The sequence below is a fragment of the Garra rufa genome, unplaced genomic scaffold (assembly GCF_049309525.1).
Source record: "Garra rufa unplaced genomic scaffold, GarRuf1.0 hap1_unplaced_001, whole genome shotgun sequence".
Lineage (NCBI taxonomy): Eukaryota > Metazoa > Chordata > Actinopteri > Cypriniformes > Cyprinidae > Garra > Garra rufa.
Window position 1 is genome coordinate 20191812 of NW_027394276.1, and position 17840 is coordinate 20209651.

At 37.3% G+C, this 17840-nt stretch overlaps 4 non-coding genes and 1 pseudogene across 4 annotated transcripts; all 5 read right to left on the bottom strand.

Moving 5' to 3' along the window:
* Nucleotides 1-85: 85 nt before the first annotated feature.
* On the bottom strand, nucleotides 86-204 carry LOC141303687 (5S ribosomal RNA). The gene has a single exon (XR_012343666.1). It is a non-coding gene; the product is annotated as a 5S ribosomal RNA (ribosomal RNA).
* Nucleotides 205-288: 84 nt separating this feature from the next.
* LOC141303097 (5S ribosomal RNA) lies at nucleotides 289-407 on the bottom strand. The gene has a single exon (XR_012343080.1). It is a non-coding gene; the product is annotated as a 5S ribosomal RNA (ribosomal RNA).
* Nucleotides 408-1209: 802 nt separating this feature from the next.
* LOC141303980 (5S ribosomal RNA) lies at nucleotides 1210-1328 on the bottom strand. The gene has a single exon (XR_012343946.1). It is a non-coding gene; the product is annotated as a 5S ribosomal RNA (ribosomal RNA).
* Nucleotides 1329-1412: 84 nt separating this feature from the next.
* Nucleotides 1413-1531, bottom strand: LOC141303981 (5S ribosomal RNA). Its single transcript, XR_012343947.1, has one exon. It is a non-coding gene; the product is annotated as a 5S ribosomal RNA (ribosomal RNA).
* Nucleotides 1532-10652: 9121 nt separating this feature from the next.
* Nucleotides 10653-15781, bottom strand: LOC141302367 (uncharacterized; annotated as a pseudogene).
* Between the last annotated feature and the right edge of the window lie 2059 nt (nucleotides 15782-17840).

Below are 17840 nucleotides of genomic sequence, written 5' to 3' on the forward strand. Positions count from 1 at the left end.
CATGTAAATGATTGTAATAAATAGAGCGGTAAAACACGTCTTTCTAAAAGCCAGCATATTATATAAATAGTGAAGAAAAGGCAAAAGCTTACAGCAACTGGTATTCCCAGGCGGTCTCCCATCCAAGTACTAAGGAGGCCCGACGCTGCTTAGCTTCCGAGATCAGACGAGATCGGGCGCTCTCAGCGCGGTATGGCCATAAGCGAGGGCTGCTCCAAAAAGTGGGCTATTTAAAGATCAGCCTCCGTAAAAGCCAGCATATTATATAAATAGTGAAGAAAAGGCAAAAGCTTACAGCACCTGGTATTCCCAGGCGGTCTCCCATCCAAGTACTAACCAGGCCCGACGCTGCTTAGCTTCCGAGGTCAGACGAGATCGGGCGCTCTCAGCACGGTATGGCCATAAGCAAGGGCTGCTCCAAAAAGTGGGCTATTTAAAGATCAGCCTCCGTAAAAGCCAGCATATTATATAAATAGTGAAGAAAAGGCAAAAGCTTACAGCACCTGGTATTCCCAGGCGGTCTCCCATAAAAGTGTAACAATCGGCCTTATCAGCCGAGTTACAAGACTAAAATGGGGTCAGATTTAACTGTGAGAGATGACTAGTGGTTAAAAGAATGAGACATAAAAGAAAATTGGTTTAAATAGATTTGGTGTATTTACAAGGTTCACATAAAAGACTTTAAAACAACACGATAAAACTAGGTAAACTCTGTTAAAAGAATACAGTTCTTTTGTCCATACCCTAAAAACAGGTAAACTCTGTTAAAAGAATACAGTTCATTTGTCCATACCCTAAAAACAGTCCAAGAACCCCAGTGTGTTGATAAGTCCAATGTGAGTGTCCACCAGTGTATATACAATCCACAGAAAGTGTAATCCAAAGTTTGCAGGTGGTGAATGGAAAGGTGAGCTCTAAAATTAGCAACTCCTCAATCCAACAGTTTGGTGACTGTCCTTTGTTTGTCATGCTGCTCTCTTATACAGTTGTACTTCCTGCTTCCTGTCATGTGTCTAGTCACATGACAGGCCAACCATCCATTTATTAAAGACACATACACTTAAAATGTTAAGAGTAATAAAATGGCCTAAAAAAACATGTAAAACACTTAAAACTCTATAATACATGTAAATGATTGTAATAAATAGAGCGTTAAAACACGTCTTTCTAAAAGCCAGCATATTATATAAATAGTGAAGAAAAGGCAAAAGCTTACAGCACCTGGTATTCCCAGGCGGTCTCCCATCCAAGTACTAACCAGGCCCGACGCTGCTTAGCTTCCGAGATCAGACGAGATCGGGCGCTCTCAGCGCGGTATGGCCATAAGCGAGGGCTGCTCCAAAAAGTGGGCTATTTAAAGATCAGCCTCCGTAAAAGCCAGCATATTATATAAATAGTGAAGAAAAGGCAAAAGCTTACAGCACCTGGTATTCCCAGGCGGTCTCCCATCCAAGTACTAACCAGGCCCGACGCTGCTTAGCTTCCGAGATCAGACGAGATCGGGCGCTCTCAGCGCGGTATGGCCATAAGCAAGGGCTGCTCAAAAGAGTGGGCTATTTAAAGATCAGCCTCCGTAAAAGCCAGCATATTATATAAATAGTGAAGAATAGGCAAAAGCTTACAGCACCTGGTATTTTTTTTATGTAATGCAGGGCTCGCAAAATCGCTAGCCCGACGTCCTGGGGCTATTGTGTTTTCCAGTCGGGCTACCAGAAAGTTTCACCGGCTGCCCGACGGGGTATTATAAAGGAGAGGGCACCTGCAGGTCCTTAAAATACTCTGCAATTTAGTTAGTCAAATCAATCAAATTTAAGGCCATAAAAAGGTTCAAATATAGTATTAGAAATACTTCATTATAATTTAGGAGGTCGTACGTTTGGGGACGGAAAGATGATAATCGCGATAGGGCTGGATTAAACTTCAAAAGGCAATGATGTCAATGAATAAATATGTGCACTGCACGTTTCAAAGTCAAAATGCGGCACGGATGTCTCTGTATGAATGTATCTGAGGGGAACCGACTGTCCTCAGAAACGTTTGGTTGTCATTTTCATTTATTGCCTGATAAAACAGCGTTAATGTTGATTTGTATAGAGCCGTTCCTATGGATACCGTAGTATTTCAGCGCTCTTAAAGGCCCCCTCGTGACAAAGAATGAATTTTTCTTTTCTACATTTTTTCAGCTCTTTATGGTCAAATTATTGCAATTATCGACCTACGTTGTTATGCAGCAAACACAGAGTTGTAAATGTGAAAGAAGTTAATGTGCCTTCTAAAAATATAAACAAATAAGACAGTAATATTTATGTTTTAAATAAATATAATAAATGATAAACTCGATTTATCCCTTTTAATGTTATAAAGGCTGAAATTCCATTGTATAAGAAATGTTGTTTTGTGTAACGCTGTATCTGAATTATAAATCATGTCATTCTATGCCTTAATATTCTACCGTACATTGTCAAATCCTACTCATTTTCTACTGTTCATTTTACTTCTGCGGATCTTAAAAAGGGTCAAAAATTGCCTTAAATTGATATTTAAAATATTTTAAATAGTGAAATAAAATTCCTTCCTTAATATGTTTGTTTTATTTCTATACTCTGCAGTAAAGCCTGTTGTCTACAATCTTACAATACAATACATCAGGGGCCACATATAGTTTCAATAGTGACCACTCAGAGTTTAACATAACCAGAGTTGTGGACTCGAGTCAATGACTCGAGACTCGACTCGGACTCGAGTCACAAATTTGATGACTTGTGACTTGACTTGACATAATCAAAGATGACTTGCGACTCGACTTAGACTTTGACAGCAATGACTCGAGACTTGACTTGGACTTGAACCCTGTGACTCGGCAAGTCTTCAAAAGAAAAACTTCGGAGAGTTCTGATCAATATAGGCTGAAGCGAATTACACTGGTATGATTAGCGCAGCATTTGGCACTGAGCCAGAGAGGGGCTCGCTAAGTGAGCGCTTATAATGTTTTTATCCACATAATGTCAAGGATATTTAATGTTTTTTATCGGCCATTCACATGTTGAGCCTAAAAACGCATACAAAACGCTAGGCGCGCCACTTTGTCTTTCTTTCCAAACCGCTCAGCTTGCGCATCCTGTGGCATGACTGGCGTCAGAATAGGTAGGATGAAATGTTAGAACACCGGCTCTCACTACTGGAGTTTTAAAATCCTAACCGAATATGAAATCTGGTTGCAGCGCACACATACAGAGAAACTTTGAAGATTATTTTACCTGAAATCCTAAACATGCATACACTACAATATTTGAAATTCATGGCGCATCACACTACAAGATATTATTAGGATAATCATGCCGGAGGGAGCACCTCTCGTGATCTCTCTCTGGAAGGGGTCAGTGTTCAAATGCACCTGGCCGCTAAGCCCCAGCAAAAGTAATTACCATGAATGTGTCAGGCAACGACACATTGAACGATTAAACTAATATTGTGATATGCTTTTGATACGTTTTTTTTATATAAATATAACTATGGATTTTAATTTAAATCGTGATGACTTGAGCAGGCTAAATTAATCTCTGCCGCTGGTCGCAATTGGTCGTTACTAAAAAACAAAAACAAAAAAAACAAACAAACTTGAATTTAACAAACAAAAAGTGTTCCAAAAATATCTCTAAATTAACTTCATAAACTAAAGAAACGAAAATAAATGTAATCACTTTGCTATTAAAAACAGCAGTAATGGGGGAGAGAAAGAGAAAAACGACAGGTTCCAGTCGGACTCGGGCCAGTAGATGAGACGCACGACATTTTTGCAACGAATGTATGTTTACTAGCCTATTTAACATTGTTATTTAAGCTGTTTTTTTTATTTAATTATATTATTTCTTTGATTTATTTTTGCATTTTCTGGCTGCCTGTTCACTGACTGAAGTGCTAAAATAAACACGCACGTTTGTTAATAATGTTTGAGCCTCATGTATATAATTTTGAAACACAAAATAAATATGTATTTTATTTATATATAGGCCTACTTGGCAGTGCTTTCAATGTTATAAAGGAAAAGGATGAAGCTGTTCGGTTGGTTCTTGTCACAAGACCTGTGGTGAGATGTTTTTATCTCTATGCGGCGCGGACGCGCTGGAAAAAAACGAGCGCATTGCGTACAGTATATCTATGGTGGTGACCGCGTAGCTTCCATTATGAGCGCGCATACCGCGCGTCTACATTTGAAATTTGAACTTGAGCGCGCAAAAGACGCGACATATGACATTTAAATTACACATAATTTGACATTTAAATTACACATAATCACTATAAACCACTTATAATAATAATTATAAGAAGTAACAACAGTAGCCTAATAATTGGCTAAACCTTTCAAATATTTATATATATTTATATTATACTTATATATTTTATTTGACTCAACTGATTTATTAAAGTCACTGAATATTTAACAAATGAAACAGTGGACTTAAAATAAATTATTAATTCAATTAGGCCTATTTTTTATCACAAACAATGATACATTCCTCAATAAAACATCACTAATTATTTAGGGCTGTCCCCGACTATGAATTTTCATAGTCGAATCAGAATTTTCGAATCTTTCTATAGTCGACCGATAGTCGAATCATCTTATGTGCGTGTGTGAATGGGTTGGGAGGGGCACGACACTATAGTCAGCAGGAGGGTAAAACTATTTTTATTTTATTTTATAAGCGACCAAAACTGCCTGCCAACTGACAGACAAACTTATTTAGGTTTAAATAAAAACACAGAACGCGTCTTTTAGTTCTAAAAACGCGAGGCGCACAGCACTGCCTTTTTTGGTGACTTTTAATGAAAGAGCAGTGTGCTGCGGTTTTTTTATGTTGCTAAGCAACGACCAAAACAGCTGTCCTGTCAGTCAATTCAAAGGATTATAGCGCGAGCGCTCTAACTTAGTTTTTTGCTGTTAAGTAAACTGTCATATTAGCAGAAACCCTAAATAATACAGCTCCGGGTTACCCACAATAGACACCAAAGGTTTCTCCTCCATTTCTTGCAGTCTCCGGACTTTTTAAGCAACGGTAAACTTTCGCCATCACAACAGAAGACCCGCATCTCCATTCATTCGATTGGACAATGGAAAAGAACGCGAATGACGTTGGGTGTTTTTCCGCTCAGAGTTGATTTTTTTTTTTTCAACTTCAGGCGCTCAGAGCGCTCCTGCAAAACGCGAGGCGCAGCAGCCGGGGGCGCATAAACAGGGCACAGAACGCTCACTGCCAACAGAAAACCATTCAAAAGAGGCGCCTCCAACTGCAAAAACGCGTCAAGATGGTCCTCATCTCGTCATGCATCAGAGAAAGTGAAAATTAAATTTGTCACAGGGGTGGTTGGAATTATTCACAAACACGTTAAAAATATTTCCTGAACGCTTCTTTCTTTTCACTTTTGTTTTTACTGCATTATCATAATCAAAGGCTGTATATAACTTAATATAACCGTACAAAACCAGTAGTTCTGTGTGCAATTAGACATTGAGCACCCCCATATTGGCAAAATGGTATGATGCTCGTTTCACCCGCGAAGATTCGACTGTGAGATCGGTGGTCGAATCAGGCTCCGCATATCGATGCATCGAATCTTCGACTATTCGGGGACAGCCCTATAATTATTATAGTCTATATTTTATAATTATACCTACTATAGACTAATATTGACTTTAAATTTACTATAGTAATTAATACAGAGGCACTAATTTAGGCAAACAGCACTAGTGACTTGTTAAGGACTTGAAGCTTAAAGTTGAGGACTTGCAACTCGACTTGGACTTGCTCGTCTTGACTTGGGACTTGACTTGGGACTTGTCTGGCTTGACTCGGGACTTGACTTGAGACTTGAATGCAAAGACTCGAGACTTACTTGTGACTTGCAAAACAATGACTTGGTCCCACCTCTGAACATAACAGCTGTTCTTTATTATTGTGTTTAACAGAGAGAAGAAAATCTTTAGGTTTCACAATTTAATACACAACAATTTCTAATCAAAATGAATAGGTCCAAGGAAAATATTTTTTATCTTTTGAACATTAAAATGGTCTTTTATTTTCTGTTTCTTCCTTAAAACTGCTTCACAGCATGGGCCACTGTAATAATACATAAATGTGACCCTGTCCTGTCTTAAGTAGCACAGGAATATTTGTAGCAATAGCCAAAAATACATTGTATGGGTCAAAATTATAGATTTTTCTTTTATGCCAAAATCATTAGGATATTAAGTAATGATCATGTTCCATAAGGATATTTTTTTAATTTCCTACCATAAATATACTATAAACTAGTAATATGCATTGCTGAGAACTTCATTTGGACAACTTTTAAGGCGATTTTCTCAAAATTAAGATTGTTTTGTACCCTCAGCTTCCAGGTTTTCAAATAGTTGTATCACAGACAAACATTGTCCTATAACAAACCATACATCAATGAAAAGCTATTTACTCAATTTTGAAAAAAGAACAGTTAACTGTGGGCTGAAAGCATCAAAAGTTCAGATGATGCGGTTCCTACTGCTCCAAAACGGCAGCGACAGGCCAGCAAGTCTCTGCAGGACTATATTGTAAAATGAAGTGATGGTCAGCGTGAATCGAACATTGAACAGGAGTGCAAGCGGCTGTTTTTTAACATTATTGACTCTATTCTCGGAGAAATGTCCGTGCGTTTCAGCGAACGTAATAGCCAGTACATGTCAGCTTTGGATAAACTTGAAACCACTACTAGATTTAACGAACACCGAAATTGTAGAGTCTCAGTTCACCGTTGCCCGCCAGTTTTGGCACACATTGTGCAAAGACAAGGACAAGAAAATGACTTTGGTCAAACTTCTTTCAAATTACTCCAGCGTTTTCCAAGCCATGCCAGTGGTGCTGACTGCCCTAAAACACGCACTAACATTTGGGGCTTGACTGCTATGTGCGAGAACTCTTTCTCAACATTGAAGAATGTATTTTCTGAGCACCGACGCAGCATGTTGCATGGACGAAAAGCGCATCTGATCAAGTTGGCATTCGAAAATGACTTTAGTAGAAAGTTCAGAGAAGAATGGAAAGAGTTACTGCTGAGGAGGTTTCACTCATCGAAGAGAAGATTGCAGCTCTACTGAGGCTAAAGGTATGATTAAATATTTTGCTCATGCTTTAAAGTGTTTGATTATTAGTCACAGTTGTCAGTGCTGTCAGGTTGTTTTAATACTATGTTAAACAAACATGTAGGGTAGCAGGCATAAATTGCGTTTGATGGTCTTGCGTGTCTGCGTTTCCGGTTAAAACTTCTGTTTTGTGTATATATATATATACATGCATATAAAGACCGTTCGTTCAGAGCTCTGGACGTTGCTCACTAGCTGCAGTTTTTCAGCTTGTAGCAGATATGTTGGTTTATGGCGTGTTAAAACTTAAGCAATGTACCATAGCTATCTGTTTTTTCTTACTTGGGAGCGTTATATTTGCATTAAAATGATCGCCCCCTCTTTGAATTTCAGACGCCCCCTCTTCAGCGCTCGGCTGGTGCCGGCTCTGTTACAGAGAGTTCCCTTTATTTTACGAGAAGTTGACATGTTTATTGATTCACCTCAGATAAAATGAGTAAGTTAACGTTTCATGGACTTTATTTCATTTTGCGTGTATACACCGCGTTCCAAATTATTATGCAAATTGGATGTAAGTGTCATAAACATACAGTTTTTTGTTTTTCAATTAAACTCATGGATGGTATTGTGTCTCATGGCTCTTTGGATCACTGAAACGAATCTCAGACACCTGTGATAAATAGTTTGCCAAGTGAGCCCAATTAAAGGAAAAGTACTTAAGAAGGATGTTCCACATTATTAAGCAGGCCACAGGTTTCAAGCAATATGGGAAAGAAAAAGGTCTCTCTGCTGCCGAAAAGCGTCAAATAGTGCAATGCCTTGGACAAGGTATGAAAACATTAGATATTTCACGAAAACGTAAGCGTGATCATTGTACTGTGAAGAGATTTAAGGCTGATTCAGAGCACAGACAGGTTTGTGCAGGTAAAGGCAGAATGAGGAAGGTTTCTGCCAGACAAATTAATCAGATTAAGAGAGCAGCTACTAAAATGCCATTACAAAGTAGCAAACAGGTTTTTGAAACTGCTGGTGCCTCTAGAGTCCCGCAAACATCCTCCAGAGGCTTGAAGTTGTGCATAAACCTACTATTTGGCCACTCCTAACCAATGCTCACAAGCAGAAACGGTTGCAGTGGGCCCAGACATACATGAAGACTAATTTTCAAACAGTCTTGTTTACTGATGAGTGTCGTGCATCTTTGAATGGTCCAGATGGATGGAGTAGTGGATGGAACATGTCCCAACAAGGCTGCGATCTTTGAATGGTCCAGATGGATGGAGTAGTGGATGGAACATGTCCCAACAAGGCTGCGACCACAACAAGGAGGTGGCGTTTTTGGCCGGAATCATAGGGAGAGAGCTGGTTGGCGCCTTTAGGGTCCCTAAAGGTATAAAAATGACCTCGGCAAAGTATGTAGAGTTTTTGACTGACCACTTTTTTCATGGTACAAAAAGAAGAACTGTGCCTTCCGTAGCAAAATCATCTTCATGCATGACAATGCACCATCTCATGCTGCAAATAATACCTCTGTGTCATTGGCTGCTATCTGCATAAGAGATGAGAAACTCATGGTGTGGCCACCATCCTCCCCTGACCTCAACCAGATTGAGAACCTTTGGAGCATCCTCAAGCAAAAGATCTATGAGGGTGGGAGGCAGTTCACATCAAAACAGCAGCTCTGGGAGGCTATTCTGGCATCCTGCAAACAAATTCAATCAGAAACTCTCCAAAAACTCACAAATTCAATGGATGCAAGAATTGTGATAGCGATATCAAAGAAGGGGTCCTATGGTAAGATGTAACTTGCCCAGTTAGGATGTTTTTGATTGAAATAGCTTTTGATTTCAGTAAATATGACCACCTAATGCTGCAAATTCAGCAAATGCCCATTTTCAGTTCTTTACAACCTATACAATGTTTTAACTCTGTTGTGCATAATAATGTGGAACAGTGCATTTTCAGTTTTTTATTTTTGAAATAAATACTGTTATCATTAGGAGGTTTGTTCAATAAAATTCGAATTATACCCTAATGGTTGATGACTTAAAAATTATACTGACTGTCATTTTCATTGACTAATTATGAAAACCAGAGAAAGATATCATTTGCATAATAATTTGGAACGCGGTGTAGGTTTTCAGATAATTCTGAAATTCCATTAAATATGTATTAATTCACTGAGGTATTGTTGATTTATAGATAACCAAAGAACATATCTTATCAACCACTTATTGTACCAATTGTGAATTAAGAAGAAAATGGAAACAGCACTGTTTTGAAAAATAGTTAATTGTTAATTGTTATCAAAAGACATTATGCATAAAGTTGGCAGTGGAGAAGCATCGTCGAGTGTGAATGATTAATTCTCTCCCCTTTTCCAGGGGTATAACAAATGCATTCACAAAAATATAGTCTTTTACAACAAAATTCAGACTAGCTGTCGGCCAAAATGGTTGATATGAAAATATCTTTTAACTGGGAAAAATGTTCTAATGAGTTCTAGACAAACTTAGGAAATTACATGCAAAAACAGCCATCTCTGGACCGCAAGGTGGCACTGAGCTGATTGTTATTTTTAAATGATTTTTTTAATTTTATATTTTTATGATTAAAACTTTAAAGATTAATTACTTGTTAGCCTTTTATTAAACTCACAAAACCCCTACAGTTGCTTTGCAAACCCCAGTTTAGGAAACCTTGATGTAATATCATGTTTAATGCACTTCATGTTGTTAATTACAGTGAAAGGAATATATTTTCTCACTCTTTGTATGTTCACATTATTATTGTACAAGATTATCCTATTTAAATCAATGTGACAAACAATTTAGGTCAAAAGTAATTTGATCATATAAATCAATAAACCATTGTTGTACTGAACCTATTAAGTTTTAGATTTGATCAGACTTATTTATTAAAAGTGTAGAACTGAAATACAAATTGTGTTGGGTGAGACTATACAAAGATGCCAAAATATGCTTACAGACAAATCAGACTTTGCTATAAGGAAAAGACAAAGTAATCGTTCATTTCTTACAACAACAAAAAAACATTAGAAATGTCAAGAACTCAAAAAAGTGCAATTTAACCAAATGGTGCCAAACAGGTAAAATCCAGCACAAGATGAGCTGAAACTTATCAGTTACTTTCTTAGTTCGAATGCCTGAGCAACTTTCTACCAGTGTGAACTCTCATATTAATCTTCAGCCATTTCATCAGGTCTAGAAGAGATATTATATCAAGTGACATTTCAAGTGAGAGACAAATAAGAAATGTAAAGTACAGCAGAAAGTCAAGATTACTGATGAGCTCAATAGTCATTTTAATACCATCAAATCTGGTCGACAGCTACTGTGCACCATTATGATCTACTTCAGCCCCTTTCACAGAGATTCCAGAAATGATGCTTTCACACCATATATTTCCAGGAACTGAGTTCTAAGACCTGGATTTTTACTGTGTGTCATGGGTATCATGATTACGAAGACCTTACGTTAATGCACAATTGACGTGATTCAGACAGCATGAAATTCTGTTACATATCACAGAGGCTGAGAAAGAAACACAATGCTGCAGAGAACAGGTAAATGCCATTACCCCTGTTTTTCATGTTCATGGAGTAAATGTTTACATGGTTTTTAAAAAAAGCCAAGTAACCAGTGTTTTGTGCCTGTTTGGCCAATCAGCATACACTGGATCACTGGTAGTTCCTATAGAACTGTTTAAAACTGTTTAAAAAAGTTGGAGCTAACCCTGATAGCGCACGTACATCTCAGAGACGTATTTGGACTATATTTGATGTCTGCATTTACATCTGCAAAACATAGTTTGCTCATCTGCAATACATCTATTGGACATTTCCTATCAGATGTCAAACAGACATCTATAAGAAGTTTTTACGGTGTTTATTAATTAAAATGTATGTAAAACTGACATCCTACAGACGTCTGCTTTCCAGATCTATCTGGGAGATCTATCTTGTTATCTGGGAAATCAGTTCCCGCAAACTGAGTTCCTAGTTCCTGTTGTGCGAATACACAAAAAAAGCAGTAACTTCTGCCAATAGTTCTAGGAACTATGAAAAGTTATATATAACATGTCTAGGTGGGCCATTCCTCTGCAGTTTACGCTGTATTGTGTGGCTTTCTACTTTTTTAGATACCTGCAGTTCACTTGCATGCATTTTTATTCAACCCTTCTCGTCAGAAGATGCACCTGCTCAGGTGTTAACTTCCGTGGACCACCTGGACGAGATGGTTGCAGTTTCATCTTTTAAAAAAATTTTGTACCACTTTTGCTACAGTATTCTGGCTGATGAGTAACGATAGGCTGATCTTGCGGCCTTCACCTTTCTGGTGTAAAGAAATAGTTTTGACATTTCTCTTCCATGTGGTGCCATTGCTGACAGAATGAGATGTGAAAGGGTTTTCTTTAAGTAACACACTTCTATAGTCAACTGTTTGCTGGACACCTGCGTAATGAATAGTTAGACTCAACTATGGTTGAATTCTTGTTAAATTAGACATTTGTACTCTAAAATTTAGCTTTGATTCAGATATTTTTAGTGGGGTATATTCATGTTTGCATCACCCTAATTTGAGTAAAACTGAAAATTTTGTTCTCTGCATGTTATATTAATTACCTTACTTTCATGTTATAAGTTAAACAAATGTTATATAAAACTTTGTCTTGTCAACATTTTGTAAATTGTTTTTTCTTCATTGAAATTACTTTTCAAAGAGGGTGTACTTATTCATGCTGAGCACTGTATATCATCTGGAACTGTGAAGGGTCTACCTTAGTTTGTGTGCACTCACAGTATCAACAAAATGTGTTTTTGTAAAATAAAGAAAACAAACAGAATGCGCTTTCTGATGTCTTGTTGTTGAACAGGAGCGCTGCACTAAAATGAACCGACCCCCAGCTAATTGCCTCACATACACGAAATATCTATAGAAAGCTCTAAATCATTACTTCACTTTAAAACCAAGTAATTCAGATCGAAAACAAAACACTTTAAAGGTGCATCCAATGAGTAGATGGCAAGTCAGGATCAGGGTTGCAAGGTTTTCACAACAAAACCCACCCAATTGCTACTCAAAAATTGCCCAAAGGTGTTTCGAAAGTGGGGGTCCCCCGGGGACATGAAATACATGTTTTTGGCTTGGTTACCCTAGTAAAATTTGCATTCCAGGGGCTAAATATCACGTTATTGGAATAAAAGCTCCGTGTGAAAAGGAAAATTCTTTCCTATATGGCACAAGTTCATTGGCCACTATGCTATGGAAAATTCAAAGAAATATGTGTGAATAAAGAAAGTAACTGGACAAACCTTTGCCCAAATAGATGTGGTTACTCCACTGTGTGGATCCTCATGTGTAGCTTCAGGCAACTTTTAGAAGAGAAACTCTTCCCACACTGATCACACCTGGTATGACGCTTCTCTGTGCTGTGCATCTTCTCGTGTGTTTTCATATTTCCTAACTGACTGAATGTCTTGTCACAGTATGAACACTTGTGAGGTTTTTCTCCAGTGTGAACTCTCAGGTGTAGTCTTAAATGTTTCACTGTAGTGAAAGTCTTCCCACACTCAAAGCACAAGTGCTCTCTCACACCAGTATGCAGAGTTTTCTGATGTAAAAGTAAATTCCTCAGCTGTGAAAATGTCTTTCCACATACAGAACAGGAATGTGGCTTCTCATTCGTATGAACTGCCAGGTGAGTTTTCAAATTTGATGACGTATGAAATGTTTTGCCGCACTGATCACACTTGAATGGCTTCTCTCCTGTGTGGATCCTCATGTGAACAGTAAGACCGTTTTTGTATGGGAAACTCGTCCCGCACTGATCACACGTGTGTGGCTTTTCTCCAGTGTGAACTTTCAAGTGTGTTTTAAGATGTGCTCTTTGCGTGAAGCTCTTTCCGCATTGATCACAAGTGAATGGCTTCTCTCTAGTGTGAACTCTGATGTGACACTCAAGACTATCTTTATTTGAGAATCTCATTTCACACCGATCGCACATGAACGGCTTCACTCCGGTGTGGATCCTCATGTGACCCTCAAGAGCATTTTTGTGTGCGAATCTCTTTTCACATAGATCACACTTGTACGGCTTCTCTCCTGTGTGAATTCTCCTGTGTACTGTAAGGTTTGATGATTGTCTGAAGCTTTTACCACAGTGATCACACGGAAACGGCTTCTCTCCGGTGTGAACTCTCATGTGAAGCTCAAGACAGGGTTTGTCTGAGAAACTCTTCCCGCACTGATCACATGAAAACGGCTTCTCTCCAGTGTGGATTTTCATGTGCTTTTTAAGGGATCCTTTTTCTTTGAATTGATTTCCACATTGAGTACATGTGAATGGCTTCTCTCCAGTGTGAACTCTCATGTGACGCTCAAGACTTTGTTTGTGTGAGAAACTCTTTGTGCACTGATCACATGGAAACGGCTTCTCTCCTGTGTGAACTCTCATGTGTCCGCTAAGGTTTCCTTGTTGTGCAAAACTTATCCCGCACTGATAACATGTGAATGGCTTCTCTCCAGTGTGAACTCTCATGTGACGCTCAAGGCTGTGTTTGTGTGAGAAACTCTTTGCGCACTGATCACATGGAAACGGCTTCTCTCCTGTGTGAACTCTCATGTGTCCGCTAAGGTTTCCTTGTTGTACAAAACTTATCCCACACTGATCACATGTGAATGGCTTCTCTCCAGTGTGAACTCTCATGTGGCACTGAAGATTTTTTTGGGTTGAAAATCTCTTTTCACACTGATCACACATGAATGGCTTCTCTCCGGTATGAACTCTCATGTGAAACTCAAGATAATGTTTGGTTGCAAAACTCTTCCCACACTGATCACATGTAAATGGCTTTTCTCCTGTGTGGATTGTCATGTGTTTTTTAAGGTTTCCTTTTTCTGCTAATTGAAATCCACACAGATCACATGAGAACGGTTTCACTCTAGTATGAACTTTCATGTGACGCTTGAGACTATGTTTGGATGTTAAACTCTTTCCGCACTGATCACATGTGAACGGCTTCTCTCCAGTGTGAACTCTCATGTGACGCTCTAGACTATGTTTGTTTGTGAAACTCTTTCCACACTGAGTGCACACAGATTTCTTGGCTGTTCTTTTCTTTAAAAATGTCTTTTTAGTCTTTGAGTGACTCAAAGTTTTTTTTTCTGGTTTGACATGATGCTCCTCCTCTTCACTCGGTTCTTCACTCTCCTCACTCTCTTCCATCAGGTCTTAAAAAAAGAAGCATTTTAAAGAGAAAAATATGAAAGGAAGTCCTAATGTAATAACAGACATAAGACAGCTGCTGTAAAACATGGATCACTGCAGTGTATTTTTTTATAAGTGCATGACTGAGAAACAAATTAAATTTTTGTGTGTTAGAACTATTTATCTTATGTTTAAAATACCAGAGACAAGCTAATTAAATCACCTAAATCAGTGGAAAATAAATAGAAACACACGTTCGCCATTTCTGTACAGGGCTCGCAAAATGTCAAAATCTCTGGTAGCCCTTTAGGCAGGTACTCTTCAGATTTTGGTATCCCGAAAATTTATTTAACTAGCACAAAATTAAAAAGCTTTTCTAATTTTTTTTTTTTTTTAAATACAGAAAATCAAATAGTAGTCTAAATGTCGATCAAATATGTTTTCAAGAGTCTTTATCAACGTACAATATATATATATTATTATTATTTAAATATTTGTTTAAAAAATTTTTTTTAATTTTTATATTACGAATTATGCAGGATTGCAAAAAAAATTGACATGTTGATTTTTTGTTAAATTCAGCGATCGCAGAATCGCGAAAAACTGGAGGGGATTGGTTATACATTTTGTGTATGAAATATAACAAAAATAATGTTGTAAATTATATATTTTAGCTTTATCTGAATGTGTTTAAGTGCTCAATGCTTTCTAACATGAATGTTCTTCAGCATCATGATTATGGTTGCAAAGGGGTGGAAAATTTCCAGATGAACTTAATTTTAGAAATATTTTAAGTTGGACAGAATTTACAGGAATTAAAGGGAATTAATGGGAAATTTGGTAATAAAAATAAATTACTGAATAGATTTCATACACTATGACTTTAGGACCAGTTGCTAAATGACTAGAGAAGTTAAATTATTTTTGAGATAAAGGCTAGCAGCAAGTTAAGGGAACAGTTACCCCAAATATTAAAATTCTGTCATCTATTATGTTGTTCTAAACCCATATGAATTTATTTGTTCTCCTTAACACAAAAGATAATTTGAAGAATGTTCATAACCAAAAATGTCTGTTCCTTCATTGACTCCCATAGTATTTTTTTCATACTATGGACATCAATGGGACCCAGCAACTAGCCACCAATATTATTAAAAAAAATAATAATGATTTTTATATATATATATATATATATATATATATATATATGCACATGGTCAGTTTTCTTTGCATTAAATCTGGTTGTTTTAAGTTCATGCTGCAAAACTATTTTCCTGTTATAAGCTAACATAACATAACATAACCTAACCAGTTTATTCCTTTTAATTCTAATGGAAGTTTTTCAACTTTGAAAATTCCCAGAATTTTGCATCACTTATCATGAACGAAGAATAAACACTAACCTGTTTGTTCTTCAGTGTGTTTCATTCTGCAGTGTTCTGGATGACTGGATAAATCTGTACAGATTTCAGCTCTTCCCGATGCATTGATGCTCGTCTTCACTTTTGAACTGATGGGAATCTTCCAGCATTTATAGCTGAACTGCAATGGGAGGAGCTTCACTGATGGTGAATTCCAGTGTGGGATATATATATATTAGGGGTGTGCAAAGCAGCCGGTATTTGTATCTGTATTTGTATTTGTTGAGGGGGAAAAGTATTTGTATTTGTATTTGAGTAAAATTCAAAATAGGTGTAAAATCCTGTTTTTTTTTTGTGCGTTACACTTATAATTTACGTTATAGTGTAAGTACTCTTTAATTATATCCATTATAATAATTATGTATATGCAATATTGGTTGATGTTTTTGAACATGTAACAAGGAACGCCACTGAAAAGAAAATAACATAACAGCCTTTACCTCATCCATGGTTAAACCAACAACTAATAAAATACCATAGCGAACATTATGAACCCCACCACCACCCATCCTTGTTGGAGGACGCTGAACAGACAGAATAAAAACAAATAATACTTAAAAGAACTGTTCTTTTTCTGAATGAACTTCTTTCCCGTGGCATCTGCCGTTGCTAAGCAACCATGACCTGATCTCTCAATGAAGACTCGGAAGCTTCAGCAAAGCTTAAATGGATTTCCAGCATTAAAAATCGCTTGCAGTAGCTCTGCTATTAAATTTATTTTAAAATGGTTATTCCTGTACAGATATGATAAGCTGTTCCTCCAACTGTTTTTCAATGTTATTAAGGGAAAGGGTGAAGCTGATTGGTTGGTTCTGGTCACATGACCTGCGCTGCGCTTGTGGAATTCTGAAAAGTTGAGATGTATTTATCTGGATGCGGACGTGCCTGGAAAAAACGAGCGCGTAGCACCGTGTCCGCGTCGCTTCCATTATGAGCGTGCATACCGCGCGTCTACATGTGAAAAAACAAACTTGAGCGCGCATGTGAACGGCCCCTAATGGAATAATCTCCCGATCAAACTCTGCTTCCCCAAAAGCTATAAACTGCGTCCAGAACCCAGTTAAGGTACAAAAATCTATTCAACAAAAATAGTGATGCAGTGAAGTCTTTTTTCACCCAGCCGAGTCTTCTCTGTTGCTGTGTGGAGCAGCCTGTGTCAGTCACCTCTTTTAACCCCACCCCCCGACTCCTGAATGTCACTCACTCATGCGGGCATACACTGACTGCGGTCTCATGAGGAAACGCAGCTTTTTGATATAAAGTTTTCTTGTTCCCGAATACAAATATTTTTTTAAGTATTTGTTCGAAATAAGTATTCGTAAAAAACACGCTATTTGTGCCTTTCCGAATACCGTATTCGGGTTCGGCTCCACCCCTAATATATATATAAATATATATATATATATATATATATATATATATATATATATATATATATATATATATATATTTTTTTTTTTTTTTTTTTTTTTTTTTTATCAAAAAGCATAGTTATTCTGTACAGTAAATCATATAGTACGTAGATTAAACATTTCTTGCGGACAATTGAGTATACCCTAGTGGTCCAAAAGACATTGTCAAGAGTATAAAGATAAAAGAAGTCAATTAATGAGTATTTTTGGGCTGCACTGTGCTTCTTAAATAGTGTTTAAATGTGTTATTGAATGATTCTTGTTCTCTCTCTCTCACTATGTATATATACACACACATTTAGTTTTTGTTATATAAACCCATTTTTGCCTTTGACCTGAATACTAATGGACAGATGTAAGCATTTAAGTCTGTGTATCATAAAGTAACAGATGCTAATTCACACATTTTTATTTTTAATTTTAACATTGTGTTTCTTAATTAATGGCTATAAAAGTAGTAAAGAACTGTATGAAAAGCATTTGGAAAGCATAGACACAAATAAATGTAAATATTTGCCAATCAATAGCCTACCTTCTGTTGACACCAATGAAATTAGCATTAAGTGGCAATTTACAGAAGATCTGAAGACATCAGCATAAGAAATGAGGTGAGAACAGGAGCTATTGACATGAAATAAAAGAGTCTTTCCAGTAGCTGTTAAT